The sequence below is a fragment of the Ranitomeya imitator genome, chromosome 3 (assembly GCF_032444005.1).
Source record: "Ranitomeya imitator isolate aRanImi1 chromosome 3, aRanImi1.pri, whole genome shotgun sequence".
Lineage (NCBI taxonomy): Eukaryota > Metazoa > Chordata > Amphibia > Anura > Dendrobatidae > Ranitomeya > Ranitomeya imitator.
The window spans coordinates 42972255-42988539 of record NC_091284.1 but is presented as its reverse complement, the minus strand read 5'-3'; the positions used below and the strand labels follow the sequence as shown (position 1 = coordinate 42988539).

General features: G+C 45.7%; 1 protein-coding gene across 3 annotated transcripts in view; it reads left to right on the top strand.

Moving 5' to 3' along the window:
- TIAM1 (TIAM Rac1 associated GEF 1) overlaps positions 1 to 16285 on the top strand; it is a 261361-nt gene that overhangs the window by 92887 nt on the left and 152189 nt on the right. The window contains exon 4 of one of the 3 annotated variants that reach the window (XM_069760832.1): positions 13313 to 13368. The exons of 1 other annotated variant lie outside the window; for it this stretch is intronic. The gene's annotated coding sequence lies outside the window, so the exon portion shown is untranslated. Of the gene's footprint in view, positions 1 to 7503; positions 7628 to 13312; positions 13369 to 16285 lie in introns of those variants that run through there. One more of the 3 variants, XM_069760833.1, reaches the window with a different exon arrangement.

Genomic DNA, 16285 nt, shown 5'->3' with positions numbered 1-16285 from the left:
AGTCCTTTGTGGTAGAGGGGATCCACCTGCTCAGGGTTAGCACAAACACTTCTCTGGAGTTAGCCTCTCCAGACACACTGAACACTGCCTCAGGAGTCGACTATTTAAAACCCAGACTATACCCTGGGGTGGAGATAAGGTGGGCAACCTTCTACCCGCTTTATAGTTGTCCACAAAAACCGAGCCCTTAAAATGCCTGATTAACCTCTCTCAACAGTGTGCTGGAGCAAACTTCTGGGTTTCAAATCACTGAAGCTAATGCCCTCAGTGACGTGTATCTCAAAGCTAGTACTTTGCCAGTGACTTAGTAACAGGGCCCACTAAGAAGATTGGTCCTCCCCCCACCACCTCCCTGAACCAAACCCGTTGCTATGCCTCTGTATCCAGTGCTCTTTTAAAAGCTGTTCTAGTGTCTGCCATTACTACCTCTTACAGTCAGGCATTCCACAGTTTGACCGCTCTTACTGTAAAGAACCCTTTCCTTTTTAGCTGCTGTTTTTAGGAAGGGTTCTTTTCAGTTAGAGCAGTCAAACTGTGGAATGCCTGACTGCAAGAGATGTCAATGTGAGACACTTTGCAAAAAAAGCATCCAAACCTTTTTCTAAATCAGTAGCATTGTGGATTATAATTAATTTTGAAATGTTCATATGATAAGTATGTCTATAGTAAGAAAAACTGAACTGTGGTCCCATAGTCCTATGTATTTTGCGCCTGGCTTCTTTGGGGCACGGTGTCCGTTTTCGTCCTGTTCCCGTATGGTATAAGCCAGTGGTGATGTCTGGTGTCTTTCACATGATGGGAGCCTGGATACCTGATCTGGGGCGGGAGAGCACGGAGCCTCGCACCGGAGGTATTGTGTTCATATGCAGATTTTCAGAGGTGAAACTCCGCTCAGGTCTGTACTTGTCCCTTCCGAGAAAGACAATGAATGATTGCACGTCACTTATACCGATCAGTGTGCAGCCCGTACAGAGCGCACACCCTGCTTGGATAATGCGGTCATCGCCCTGCATGCTTACGGTCTCCATCCCTGCCATTCCCCATCTACTGTTCCTTTATTATCTTGTGATGCTTTCAGGTCCGTACACCTCTCTAACAATGGTGGAGAAGATGCAGAGAAGATGTATGCAGCTGCTGCCATAGAGAGTGCATCCGAGCGGCTCCTGTGTTCCCCTATGGGGAGGGCAGAATATTTAGGACTATGGAGACTTGTGCGTCAGTCCTGGATCCAGAGTGAAGTCCTGATAGTAGGGCAGACGGGTGCAGAGGAGGAAGGCTGTTTGACCTCGGCGCAGGGAAAACAAATCCTCAGTCCCCGACTCAATAGATGTAGGTCCAAATGTCGGCATCAATCTATCCACACTTAAAGGGGTTCCAGGTTTGAGCGTAAAGTGCGCACACTGTCATGATTCCCCAGCATTGCCGCTGCGTGCGATCACAGGCCGACTAGATGCATTCACCTCTATTGAGAGAGGGGGGGGGGGGGGGGGGGGGAAATATTTATTGATAATTTCATACAGATAGACCTCTCCTGAGACAATAAGTTTAACAGCGGCACTCTCATAGCGCAAGCAGCAGCAGGCACCTCCAATTACAAATGTATAGTTCTTCTGATTAGCTATGTTGCTTACCCCATGTGTAAGGCATTACAGTGGCTTATGTATCCATGGTTACGACCACTCATAGTTACGACCACTCATAGTGACAGTGGTTTGCGATTAACCATGGATACCTAAGCTTCTGCAATGTCTTGCACAATATATATATATATATCAAATAGTAAAAAGAAGGCAGCACTCCAAAAGTTTCAGGTGCGGCTCACTGAGCCTTTTTCAAGCCAGGCTTGAAAAAGGCTCGGTGAGCCGAAACGTGGCGCAGTGATGTGGGTCGATTAAAATTTCATCCTTTTTCACCTGAAACTTTTGGAGTGCTGCCTTCTTTTTACTATTTGGTATACATGTTGGATTAATGTTTGGACCATTTTATCCAGGGGGCTAGGCACCCACCATTGGTGAGCATTGTGCTGTTCCATTTTTTTCTATTATATATATATATATATATATATATATATATATATATATATATATATATATATATATATATATATATATATATATATATATATATATATATATATATATATATATATATATATATATATATATATTCTATAATATAACGCTGGGAGCGTCACTCTGTCCGAAGCCTCTATAGACTGCGCAAGCGCCGGCGCAGTCTGGGCCTCACAGAGCGACGCTCCCGGGAGATCGCGGTATGCGTAAGCACTGAACGCATACCGCGATCTCCACCGGAGAGTCAGGGACCGCCAGGAGGGAGGGTAAGTATACTCACCTTTCCCGGTTCCAGCGCTGCTTGCGGCTCCGTCTCCCGGCTCCTCTGCTCCCGGCTCCGGAGGGCGCGGACTGCGCAGGCGCCGATTCCTGCTGCCGGAATCGGCGCCTGCGCAGTCCGCGCTTTCCGGCGCCATTTTCTTGAAGACACACTCCGGCTCCACTGCAGGTGTGTCTTCAAGAAAATGGCGCCGGAAAGCGCGGACTGCGCAGGCGCTGATTCCTGCTGCCGGATTCGGCGCCTGCGCAGTCCCCGCTTTCCGGCGCCATTTTCTTGAAGACATACCTGCAGTGGAGCCGGACGATAGGTGAGTATGGTATTTTTTTTTTTTTTTTTATATGGCAGCAGCATTCGGGGGCATATAATACAATGGTGGCGCAGGATGGCCGCAGCACATGACAGAACGGGCGCAGGATGGCCGCAGCACATGACAGAACGGGCGCAGGATGGCAGCAGCACATGACAGAACGGGCGCAGGATGGCAGCAGCACATGACAGAACGGGCGCAGGATGGGAGCAGCACATGACAGAACGGGCGCAGGATGGCAGCAGCACATGACAGAACGGGCGCAGGATGGCAGCAGCACATGACAGAACGGGCGCAGGATGGCAGCAGCACATGACAGAACGGGCGCAGGATGGCAGCAGCACATGACAGAACGGGCGCAGGATGGCAGCAGCACATGACAGAACGGGCGCAGGATGGCAGCAGCACATGACAGAACGGGCGCAGGATGGGAGCAGCACATGACAGAACGGGCGCAGGATGGCAGCAGCAAATGACAGAACGGGGACGCAGGATGGCAGCAGCAAATGACAGAACGGGGACGCAGGATGGGAGCAGCAAATGACAGGATGGGAGCAGCAAATGACAGAATGGAGGCGCAGGATGGGAGCAGCACATGACAGAACGGGGGCGCAGGATGGGAGCAGCACATGACAGGATGGGGGCGCAGGATGGAGCAGCACATACCAGGATGGAGACCATATACCAATATAAATGCTCGCCACCCGGGCGTAGAACGGGCTCAATAGCTAGTGTGTGTGTGTGTGTGTGTGTGTGTGTGTGTGTGTATATATATATATAACGGTGGGAGCGTTACTCTGTCTGAAGCCTTTATAGACTGCGCAAGCGCTGGCGCAGTCTGGACCCCACAGAGTGACGCACCCCAGGAGATCGCGGTATGCGTAAGCACTGAATGCACACGGCGATCTCCAACGGAGAAGCAGGGACATGGTAGGAGGGTGAGTATGAGCTATAGTCACCTGTCCCTTTCCAGCGCTGCGTGCCGCTCCCTCTTCCGGGTCCTCTGCCTGTGACGTTCAGTTCAGAGGACACGATGACGCGCTTAATGCGTGCCGCCCTCTGATTGAAAAGTCACAGCCATAAGAGCCGGAACACGGAGCGGCACGCAGCGCTGGAACGGGACAGGTGACTATAGCAAGTGTCGGGGGCCTGAGCTAGCGGCGACTCCGGCACCTGACCCCCACAGCGCGCTGGTGTCCCCGCCTGCTCAGGCCCCCCAGCATTTTTTTTTATATATCGCAGCAGCATACGGGGCATATAATACTATGGAGCATCTTATGGGGGCCATGAACATTTATGGAGCAGTATATGGGGCCTATACTATGGAGCATCTTATAGGGGCCATCAACCATAATGGAGCAGTATACGGGGCATATACTATGGAGCATCTTATGGGGGCCATCAACCATAATGGAGCAGTATACGGGGCATATACTATAGAGCATCTTATAGGGGCCATCAACCATAATGGAGCAGCATATGAGGCATATACTATAGAGCATCTTATAGGGGCCATCAACCATAATGGAGCAGTATACGGGGCATATACTATGGAGCATCTTATGGGGGCCATCAACCATAATGGAGCAGCATATCAGGCATATACTATGGAGCATCTTATGGGGGCCATCAACCTTTATGGAGCAGCGTATGGGGCATATGGATGGGAGCAGCAAATTACAGAACGGGGGCGCAGGATGGGAGCAGCACACGACAAGATTAGGGCGCAGGATGGAAGCAACACATACCAGGATGGAGACCACATACCAATATAAATGCTCGCCACCCGGGCATAGTGTATGTATGTATGTATGTATGTTTTGGGGGCGCTTCAAAATTTTGGCAAAACGTTCTCCAGTCCTCCCCCTGGAGTTGTGTATACGTATATATTTTTGCAAAAACTTACAAAACATTTTCAAGACCATTAAAAGCTGTTTTTTTTTTTTTTTTCTTTTTATTTTCTTAATATTTTGCACAAATTCTACACCTGCGTGCGACATTTTGAAGAATTTGGCCATAAAAAAATCAAATACCACTTTTTTTTTTTTTTAAATGTTTAATGTGACCCGTTGTTTTTCCTTTTTAAAGGGGTTGTCGAGTCTGCAGTCAGTCCCTCTGACTGCAGACTTGTGAATCCTCATCGCGCGCAGTGTGCACACTCTCGGGATTATCTGGTGTCTGGAGGGCATGTGACAAGTATGAAATGTGTACTTTCGATCGCATGCCAACTAGACGTGCACAGCCTCGCTCAAAGCAAGTGAATTGAGTGGGGCCTGACACGTCTAGTCGGAATGGGGTCAGAACTATTATACTTGCAGTTACATGACAGCCTGCACTGTGAGGCTTCATAAGTCTTCGGTCCCATAATTTGACTGACTGCAGACTTGAGCCCCAAGCCTGGACAACCCCTTTAAGTATTCTGCCCTGCTGTTCTTAATCACAAAGCTTTTCGTCTGCCCATACATACAGGAATAAAGATGGCCAAGCCCACCATCTTTGACTATTGATTGAATGGGTTGAGGTCCTCCTGACCATGCCCATGTCTGATACCAGAAGAAGGAAGGCTTATATTTTGCGGTGTCTTTCTGGGTGCGGGTGGCCAGCCTCCTCCACAAGTGTCTGGCATTTGCCCATATTCAATCCTGTTCCTCTAACTGAAATAAACACTACGTCTCCCGATGGGTTTATCTGAATGACTTTCCCCAGCAGCCACCGACTGTATGATCGGCCACGGAGCACAAATGATGAATTTTTTTTTTTTTTTTTACTTAGTAGTGGATAACTTCTCGGGAGTTGTATAAAATTAGAAGGAAAAGTGTCACAGCGCCACCCTCATCCAGAGGTGGTGTCTGGTATTGCAGCTTAATTGATAATTAAGTGTCCGGGGCTGTAACGAGCGTTCTGCTGATACTATGATTGCCCACAGTTGCCGGGCACTGCCAGCTGTAAGTTTGCCTTCTGTGCAGTGGTTTTACCTGCTGGCATCATTACTGCACCAATCTGTGCCAGGTGCTGGGAGGCGACCTCTTCATATATTCCTCCCTGTATTTGACAGTCCCAGCATTACTTTGTGATTGTCATGTTGGTTTCCGTCCATGGCGGTGCCTCCCTGACTTGCTTAGTTTAGAGTCGTGTGCCAGTAGGATACTCGGACCCATGTTGTGCAAGAACATATACCGGTCACACGGACGACTGCTGGGAATGATTAGCGGAGGACTAGATCCGGACTGCGGGTTATGCTGGAATACTCATTGGGGGGGGGGGGGGGGGGGGGGCGCTGCCATGGAGGTGCTGGTGGTTCTCTGTAATCCAGGGGCAAAAAGATAGAATGGAGGGTGACCAGCCATCTGAGGGTCTACAGCACTTGGGGGCCTTGGGAGTGGTAAGAATATCATGGGTCTCTGTGAACAATCTGGCATAGTCACCATCTTCATGAGGTCCTCAAGGGGATGTGACCATGGCTAGAGACGGGGTAGGGAAGCGAGGCAGGTCTGTCGGGGGCACTCGCTGCTGGTGGGATCCAGATAACGAAGTTCTGCATGGAGGGGCATCGCACCAACACTGTATGTCTGTATTAATGTGCCCCCATAAATGCAGGAATATTGTGTCGTCGCCCGAGACCCCAGCTACGTAGGACCTACTAGATGTAGATGGGTGACTAGACGTACAGTAATTGGGTTCTGCACAGTTTAAAGGTCTCCCCATCTGACGCTTAGGGCATATCCACAGGTTTTGGGTGTGAGAGGAGTCCCGCTCTTCATACGTGGCCCCATCACCCTTTCTCACTTGCTGAGTTGACCACCTACACGGCTCTTTCCATTTACTTCCCTGAGCCTTCTGGAAATGGTTGAGACAAAGTAAAAGGACAATCCAAAGTCATCTCTTACTTCTGCTTCTTATAGATCTCAAACAATTTCAGCGGATCGATTCGCTTGTTATCCTGTATCGCTCACATTGCTGATCAAGGTGTTGGAACCGGTGGCTCGGTGGTTAGCATGGCGGCTCGGTGGTTAGCATGGCGGCTCGGTGGTTAGCATGGCGGCTCTCTTCCTGGGTTCAAATCACAAGTGCAACATCTGCAAGGAGTTTGTACGTTCTCTCCTTCTTCTGTGTTTCCTCCTGATTCTTCCCACTCTCCAAAGACATACCGGTAGGGAATTTAGATTGATTCCCAGTGGGGACAGCGATGATATCTGTAAAACTGACGAATATGATGGGATATATAAGTGAGTACAATTATTATTATTATTATTATTATTATTATTATTATTTATTATTATAGCACCATTTATTCCATGGCGCTTTACATGTGAGGAGGGGTATACATAATGAAAACAAGTACAATAATCTTAAACAATACAAGTCATAACTGGTACAGGAGGAGAGAGGACCCTGCCCGCGAAGGCTCACAATCTACAATAAATAATAAACCCTAAATCGGATTAATTGGCTGCTGTGTGGTGTAGAGTTGTAATCTGGGGGGAAAAAGTGAATTGTGTCCAGTAGTAATATTAAGGGGTCTGTAATGAGCCCCCTCTTTCCCTCAGCCGGTGGTGGGAGAGGGGGTCCTGCTTTCATTCCTTGGCTACCTGTGTTCCCTCCTTCTCTAGGTTTTGTGTTGCACATTTGTGGCTTCCATTAGCCATGGCCCTCAGGCCCTCAGATGCCTCCTCAGATGGAGCAGCATGGGGCCGGCACTAGCCCCAGGTTCCCACAAGCCGGCCTTGTGTAGTGTGACTAAATACCAAAAGGCTAAAAAGGAAGAAGGAGGTTACAGAGAGGAGGAAGAAAAGCAGAATCTGCTCCCTACACGCCCAAATGGCCGGTGTCATCTTCACATGAAGCCTGGTGATCCTCCCACATGCCTGGAGCCAGCACATTGCTCTGCGGGGAGAGTGGAGGCTTCTCACTTGTGAGGCTGAGGAGCATGTGGAAGCGGCTGAGGAGGAGCGCAGGGCGACACAATGGGTGAGCTGATGGCACAGATGGGTGGCTGATGGCACAGATGGGTGGCTGATGGCACAGATGGGTGGCTGATGGCACTGGTGGGTGGCTGGTGGCACCGGTGAGTGGCTGGTGGCACAGGTGTGTGGCGGGGTCTTATTCTATGCTCTATGGCACTATATGACCACTGTGCAGTGGGGAGACGACGGGGCTCCATGTGGGGTCTCCGCTCCAGGAACTTTACAGAACTTCTCCCCGTGTGTCCTCTCTGCATCACTGTATATACTGCAGGTATATAGATGTATATGCGGTATATCCCGGTACACGGGAGCGAATCGCAGACTATTATAGCTCTGCTGCATCTGTATGATCGCACCATACTGTCTTCTTATTGTTTAGTTTCTACAGGACTTGTTGGAATAGTTACCTGCCGTGCTATGGTTATGTAACCACGTGAGCTCTGCTACATCCCCGTATGACGATATCGAGTGTTATCTAGGTCATAATAACACTTACATACCGCCCCAACCTGTCAGTCTTTAGTTTTGGTCTTGGAGCAGATTTTCAGTCCAACGCTCACTCAGAAAACTTTATTAAAGTTTTTATTTAGTTGAAGAAGTTTCAAACTTCCTGGCCGTGTTCCGCGCCTCTTGTCGGCTGTTTGCCTTTGTTTTTTGTGACGATTTAGATCTTTTGAGTTTCCTTTTTACAGCTAGAGGTGGTGCATATTGTGCATCCTGCTGTATTGTCGCCACTGTCATCGGCTTATTGTTGTCTGTTTATTTTTTAAACTTTATTTTTTATGCTGCTCATAATTGTCCGGTAATATAAATGGTCGCAATTAATGGATTACGGTCTCCCCTGTTTATTGGCCGGCAACTAATGTGAGGGTCGTCGCTGTTGGAACACCCACATGGCGGTGTGCTGCATACAGTCCTTCAACCTACACGACTATATACCTATATTCTTTGCAATAGTTTGGATTTATTTCTTCTCCATTTTTGTGTTCAACTGGTGGCTCTCTAACAGTGGAAAAACTACAACTCCCAGCATGCTCAGACAGGTTGGAAGGAGTTGCAGTTTTGGAGGACCACCGCTGGTGACCAAGGATCTACTGTTGATAAATGCAAGGACCCGTAAATCGCAGGGGCCGGTTTCTTGGTCTCGTGGTAATAATGAGGGGGTCTAGATTTAGGAAATCCCTGCAGGTCACTGCGTGTCTGTCGTTATGTGACTCATCGATTGTGGTTTTATTCTTTGGATGGACAACTGTTTACATTGGCCATACTGACTTTTTTTATATATATATTTTTTTATAATATAGAGGGTTAAATAACTTTTATGTTGCAAAAACAATTCTGGAGGAAATCGGTACTGATAAAGTTGGGTCTTGACTTGTATTAATGGAATTTTTTCCCACTTTTTGGGTGACTTTTTTTTGGACTTTTATTGTGCTTTTTTTTTTTACTGTTTATATTCTACCTTTTTGTTTATTTTTGCACTTATTTTGCTCTGTGGTTTAATGAAGCCTTTTACACACTTGTCATCAATATCACTTACAGGTCTGACAATAACTTTCCCGTTTTTATGCTTTTGCAGTATTCCATTACACACTGGGTAGATCAGTGGTAGGATGAATCCTCGTCTTGTTGGAGGTGACCTCTGCCGGGGTCTCGAGCAGCTCTTCCTCTTGTAGTTCATCTTTGTTAGGAATTTTCCTCCCCATCCCCCTCGTTGCTCTGGACAAGGTTTCTTCTCGGCTTGTAGGGTTTGACTCTAACTATGAAACCATATACTGTGAGAAAGGCCCAGTGCTCGTCCTACACGTTCTGTTTAATCTTAAGTCTTTGGGCCATATGTCCTGCTTATTACATTGTGGAGCAATTTTTTATTTTTTTATTTTTTTTTTTGTTTAGTTCCTATACACTTACGCAGTGACATTACTTAAAACCAGGGGCTCTGATAATTCCGCCACTTGTTTCCAGTCCGGAACTAAAAAAAAAAAAAAAAAAAATAAAATAATAATGTGGAATGTCACAAGATTAAGATGGAAAGATGAGTCATTTGAAGACCGATATAAAATATTTGTAATTCTGCATAACTTATATTTTTCCAGAAGCCTTTATTCCTGAGCTTTATACATTTTTCTATTTGGTAATTCTTCAAAATGAATGGATGATTTAGAGGGCATAGGTCAGTAGCATCAACCCTACCAAGTTGTCTATATGGGCAGGTAGGTGGTAGGACGTTAACAAAACGATACCTTGATATCTGCAATCCGATGTCTTGTTCCAGAGAAATCCACATTTTTATTAAAATGTAAATGAGTTAAGATCTATGGGCCGGACATAGATCTCCCTGGGAATCTGCCTCCAGAGCTTATTGTAAATGAGACATGTAGATCAGGAGAGCGGACTGTCAGTCATTACAGGTGTCACACGGGTAACGCCCCCTGACATTTACAATAAGCTCTGGAGGCAGATTCCCAGGGAGATCTATGTCCGGCCCATAGATCTTAACATCTTATTTACATCTCATCATGAAGAACCTATATAATCAAAAGGCCCCATACTCCTTAAACTAAAGATGGCTGAAGCTGCCAATATCAGATGGATTAGCCGATAGTCTGTATATGGCGGTCTTTCCACCCACCCGACAGATAAGTTTGTGGGAGAGAATCATTTGGTAGGTTTTTAAACTGATGACGGAGAGTTGGGTTGCTGACTTAGGAGTCTGGCTGCGGCTCTACCATGATGAGGAGCGCCCGGTCTCGCCCAGCGTTCCCGAGTATTAGTGAGTTGGGGGAGAGGGCTGTTAGACAAGAGATCATTTGGATGACTGCCATCTAATGTGCATCATCAATCATCACGGCCCTTTTGGTCCCGGTTATGGGACTTTAGCAATTGTCTCTTGTTCCTTTTTTCGTTTTCAAAAAATGTAAACAATTTCCAAAATGAAAGAAATTTGTTTTGCACCTTGGATCCTATTGTATCATGCAGCGATTTCTTATTACCGTAAATAGGACTGTGATTAGAGGATGACCCAAAAGGCAGTAATTAAAAAGTCTATATACTAAATTACGGTATTTACAATTGCTTACTAAATGACAACACCATATGATAGAACCTTGGGTTATCGTTTATTTCATAGAGACCACTTCGTTACCACTGTTAAATGCAAAAGGTCACCCAAGATGCCTTAATGTGGATCTTGGAAAACAAAAGGGTTATAACCTCGGGTCTCCTGTATTTCCCTTGCCATATAAACAAGGCGTCCTTGTTACTTGGAGTTGGTGGAATGCGGCAGCATGTTAGGACAGTGTCACACCAACACAGTTGCCCCTGCAATAACATAAAGGAATGGTTGAGGAAATATCTGTGTAATCGCTGTGACAGAACACAGACTTGGGATAATGGATCAATCACAGCTGTTTTGCAACTTCTTTTGGTACATGAAATTCCATTTTTGGCATCTTGGCACAATGTTTTTTTGTTGTTGTTGTGCAACTACTTTTTTGAAGGTGGATCTGCTTACCCCATGAAGCCAAAAATGAGAAATTTCTTACTGGTGGTCCACTTTTTCATGTCCATGGAAGCTCCTACTACTTGGCCATTAAAGAAAAGCTAGATATAGGGTTTACGTCTCTTCTAACCTCTGTTAGGAGTTTAGGGGAGAAAGGCTACCAATGTGGTCAATGGGTTGAATCCAATCCAATCCAATATGTCCTCTTTTAAGTGCATGATTATTGTGAATGATTCCTAGGAACGTTCATCTAAATAGGTATGTAAATAGGCTGCCGATCAACTAATGAATGAGCAAAATCCTGGATATTTTTGTCTTGGTTTAAAAGATCATTATTTTCGGCAGCACATAATCCTGTGTAAACAGGACCTGTGCTGCCGAGAACAATTGCAGTCTTTGTGCACTGATCAATCTACTACTGATCATATCTGAAGCGCGGACTGATACGTTTATACAAGGCTAACAAATGGCTCCTAGTCTGTAAACATCTTGAAAGTCGCTGGTCATTTTCAGCCACCAATCCAGCTGTAGTTTTCCTTATTTGACTTCCGAAAACCTGTCAGCTGTCCTCCCTCATTGTAAAAGATTGGAAGTGATCTTCAAAGGCTCGTCAGATATGTGGTGGGAATGATCCTAAATCCGTAGGAAAGTCTTTTTAGGGTGTGTTCACGTCAACGAGCGTTTATCCAGCATATACGGTTCGGTCGATGCTGCCTTAAAGCCCCCGTCACACACAGCGAGATCGCTAGCGAGATCGCTGCTGAGTCACAAGTTTTGTGACGCAACATCGATCTCAGTAGCGATCTCGCTATGTGTGACACGTAGCAGCGATCAGGCCCCTGCTGTGAGATCGCTGGTCGTGTCGGAATGGCCTGGGCCATTTTTTGATCGTTGAGGTCCCGCTGCGTAGCACACATCGCTGTGTTTGACACCTTACCAACGACCTCGCTGACAGGACGTCCCATTGAATCCTCATGAAATAGCATCGTTCTACAGGTCGCTACAGGTCGCCGCATCGCTGCTGCGTCGTTGGGGAGATCGCACTGTGTGACATCTCACCAGCAACCATATAGCGACGCTTGAGCGATCCCTGACAGGTCGTATCGTTGTCGGAATCGCTCAAGCGTCGCTATATGTGACGGGGCCTTTACTGTCCTGTTTACACAAGCCGACTGATGGGACCAAAACGATCATTCTGTCCCTATACAGTATCATGTTATCGGCAGCACATCTGTTGTTCACACTTGCAGCTGATAATGATGATTTTTGTGCCGCCGTAAACAAACCGATCAGTCAACGAAGGAGCTTTTACACAGTCTGATCAGGCACAAGCATCCTAAGAAGCTTTATCAATTATCTGTCTACTATATCATCCTGGCTTTTGGAAATCGCAAGCAAAGCTGATGACCTCCATCTCCTTTAACTCTCCCAGACATAGGAACTCTCATTTCGGCTTCACACACCTTGATCCCTTTGAAGGAACCGTTTGCAGCGTCTTATCTTCCATAAAGCAAGTTTCTCAGCCGTTGGCTTTCCATCGTTTGTCCTTCTCTCGTCCGACGAGACTTCATCCCCTCATACTGCTGACTTTAAGACTGTATCGGAGGTCATAACGCACAGTGATATCGTGATATGTTGACCAATTGAACTTTGTTTGGCTGAAATCACAATGGATATAGCCGAGTGATTAGTACCTAAAACCTATTGATTGGGTCAACCCAACACCTCATCAGTGATGCATATTACCAATTAGTTCTCGAGATCCCTTTTCTTGGCATGTGTGATGCATTGTCCTCTGCGGGGCGCCTTGTACTCCAGAGATAACATAGCAATTTATCAGTCAGTGACTTTAATCTAGGCTAGAACGCGGATGGCATCAAAGACCACAAAAGGAGAGGATCCTGTCACTCCGACTCCTGGTCCCAGTAATGAGACAGTGATATGCGTCTCCGACAGACCTTGCCACATGACAAGGCTTTTCTCATTTTCTTGGGTGACTAGCACATTTTTCTCCCAAGTAAGTGGTGTCTTGCCCTTGAAACCTTTCACAAGGTCTTCAGATGAGGGATAAGAATGGTTATTGCTGAATACCAGGCAACAATAATTGCTAAGAAAACCATTCAGATGGGAGCAGTCCTGACTTTGGCCCATGAAATGGTTTAATCACTGTTTCTTATTTTGTTCTAGGTCCCGCGAAGAAAGACAAAAAAGATAAATTATCCATAACTTCTGGAATTTCACATGTACGGTACTTAGAATTTTTTTTTATAATGGCAGCTTCTTAAGTAGACTCTACATTTTAATGATGTGGAAATGGTACAGCAAATTCACGGGAACCTGTTAATTGCTCTTTAGACTCTTTAAGTTTTTCTTCACTTGGTGTGTGAAAATCCAGAGAACGTTTTGAAAGATGTTCCAGTGTGGTTAACATGCAATTGTGACCTTATTGGGTTTTTGTCTAGAAATTCATGTGTAGAATTTTTTGATCCCAAGTGGTCATACGATACTTAATGGTTAAAAGGGAGGCTTCTTCTTTGTACAATTACTGAAGATAAGCTGATGGCCATGAGTTGTATCTCTAAGGTAAGTAACACTTGGACACAAGAATTGGGATGAAATTAAGTTTTAGACTTCAATGTGTATTTGCTTTCCTTGTTGTCATGTTGGGTCTTCCACTGTAAATTTGGTCATACACATGAGATGACTTTTGGTGCAATTTTTGTCTCCACATCCCCCTATAAAAGAGGTCTCTGGCAACAAAAGGATCAGAATACGAACTGCCATTTACTGTCTCATCCTTATTCTCATTTGCACATGGAAACATAAGCAATGGAATGAAACTAAAAGGGAGAAGATACAGATTAGACATTAGAAAAAACTTCTTGACAGGATGATCAATGAGTGGAACGGGCTGCCATGAGAGGTGGTGAATTCTTTCAATGGAAGTCTTCAGAGGCTGGACAGACATCTGTCTGAGATGGTTTAGAGAATCCTGCATTGAGCAGGTGGTTGGGCACTATGACCCTGGAGGTCTCTTCCAACTCTAACATTCTGATTCTAAACACTTCTTTCCCCATCATTTGTTGGAGGAGAGTCTGGTGGTCTCTATTCACATCAGATGGTCAGCAGGTATCATCTGTGTTTGGGGGGAATGGGTGGTCCTTAAAAATAGACTCTGTTATGTTTTCCAGACCACACATGGGACTTGTGGAAATGATGTGGTTCTTCATTTAAAGGTTGGTGGTTGAGTCTTGGAGACTTCATTGTCTTGCAATGAGAAATACGGATTCTGAAATTGAGCTATTTTGACCTTTTTGAAGAAACCTTTTCATATTGTAATGATCAAGAGGTTTGCTCACACCTCATAAACTTGTTGCAGACATTTTTGTGATTATTTATCTGATCGAGGTTTTGTAGAAATCAGTTCACTTGCTTATCTATGGAACAGATTTACAGTCCTAAGAATTTTAGCGACAGATCTACGGCATGGGATTTCACCCCATTGGCAAAGCCGGTGTTGGCTTACAGGGAGCGATGGTATGAATACGATGAGCTGGGATGACCTGTGTTCCTCCGGAGCGGGGGATCAGATCTGTGAATGTTGCTGCGGGCACCTGTGCTCATTATTGGATAAGCAGACACCTGGGAATGCCGGTAGATCTGCTGCTTCATCTATCGGTATCTACGCCCCAGGACTCCTCTTGGTGATGGATAGACTTGCTGACTGTGAGGCTGAGGTCACTTATTTTTCTTTCACCTGAAATACATTTTCTCACAGGTAAAAGGCTGTAGGTTTCGCTCTGTTCCCATTGCACAATCATTTTTTTGCTTTTATATCTCAAATTTGACTCAACTCCCCCCACCCCCCCCCCACAATATTCAACCTGAAATAGTCCTACACAAAGGATTGTCATCACATAAGGTTATATTTACACTGTGTTTTTTTTTGTTTGCTTTTCTTTTTTTTAAATTTTTTTATGTACTTTTTTGAAGCAAAAACTTCAAAATTCACATGAAAAACCACTGCAGATTTACTTTGGTTATATTCGCACAAAGTCGATCTCCTATCCTGAGGGTAGGTCATCAGTATACAAGTCTGACAACACCGCCATGTCCAATTAAATTGTGTCAAGTTTTTGACTGCTCCCCCCACTGTTGGCCTTCAACTTTTGTAAATCTACAGCTTTGGCCTTTTGAGTCACACATTTTTTTTTATTTTCTCCGTGGTAAAGTAAGAAAAATGTAAGATGTCGGCACAAATATTTTATCTCTTGGGGAAACGAAGGATTGGGTATGTTGAAATCCAGCATGCCAAACCTTCCTCGCGGCCAACATCCACCCACAACACCATCCACCAACAGTAGTTGCATGGTTCCATACACAGGAGTTAAATCGTGCAGACAAATATTGGTAAATTGAGCAAAATTTGGTGAGTGCTTCTGTAGTTGGCGTTGGGTTTTCTGCTCTTGGTCCGTAGACAGATGGAAAGCATGATGGCTCAGTGGTTAGCACTGTTGCTTTGCAGCACTGTGATCCTGGGTTTAAATCCCACCAAGGACAACATCTGCAAGGAGTTTGTATGTTCTCCCCGTGTTCCAGGTTCCTCCGGTTTCTTCACACACTCCAATGACCTACTGATAGATGATGTAGATTGTGAGCCCCAATGGGGACAGCGATGATTGTCTGTAAAGCGCTGCGGGAATATGCTGGTGCTACGCAAGCAATGTGTAATAATTAGACACTGAGACATCATGAGACGTCTCATTTCTTGCGGCGTGGGACTTCAGCACTTGTCTGGAGATGTCTGTGTCTAACACGGAATAACCCCGGTTGTTTTGGCAGTGTTCCTTTTTGTTTATTTCTATCCATTGTGTACTTGCTATCATGTCTAGGAACAAGGCAAGGGCGGTAGGATGAAGAGCCATCGCCTTTTAACTTGCTTATAAAAGTGAGTTGCAGGCTTCATACTGGGAAGGCTGGAAGAACGGGCTGTGACTCAGAGGAAGCCAACTTTGTGCAATGTCTCCTGGTAGACGAAGTGAAGAAGTGCCCTATGACTGCACCAGGCTTCCATCCTCTGCTCTGGTTATGTCCTGCTGCAGGGCACCAAACCTAAACCACATTTTTTATTTCATTAGTTCACCTCGCCGGGCCTCTGGG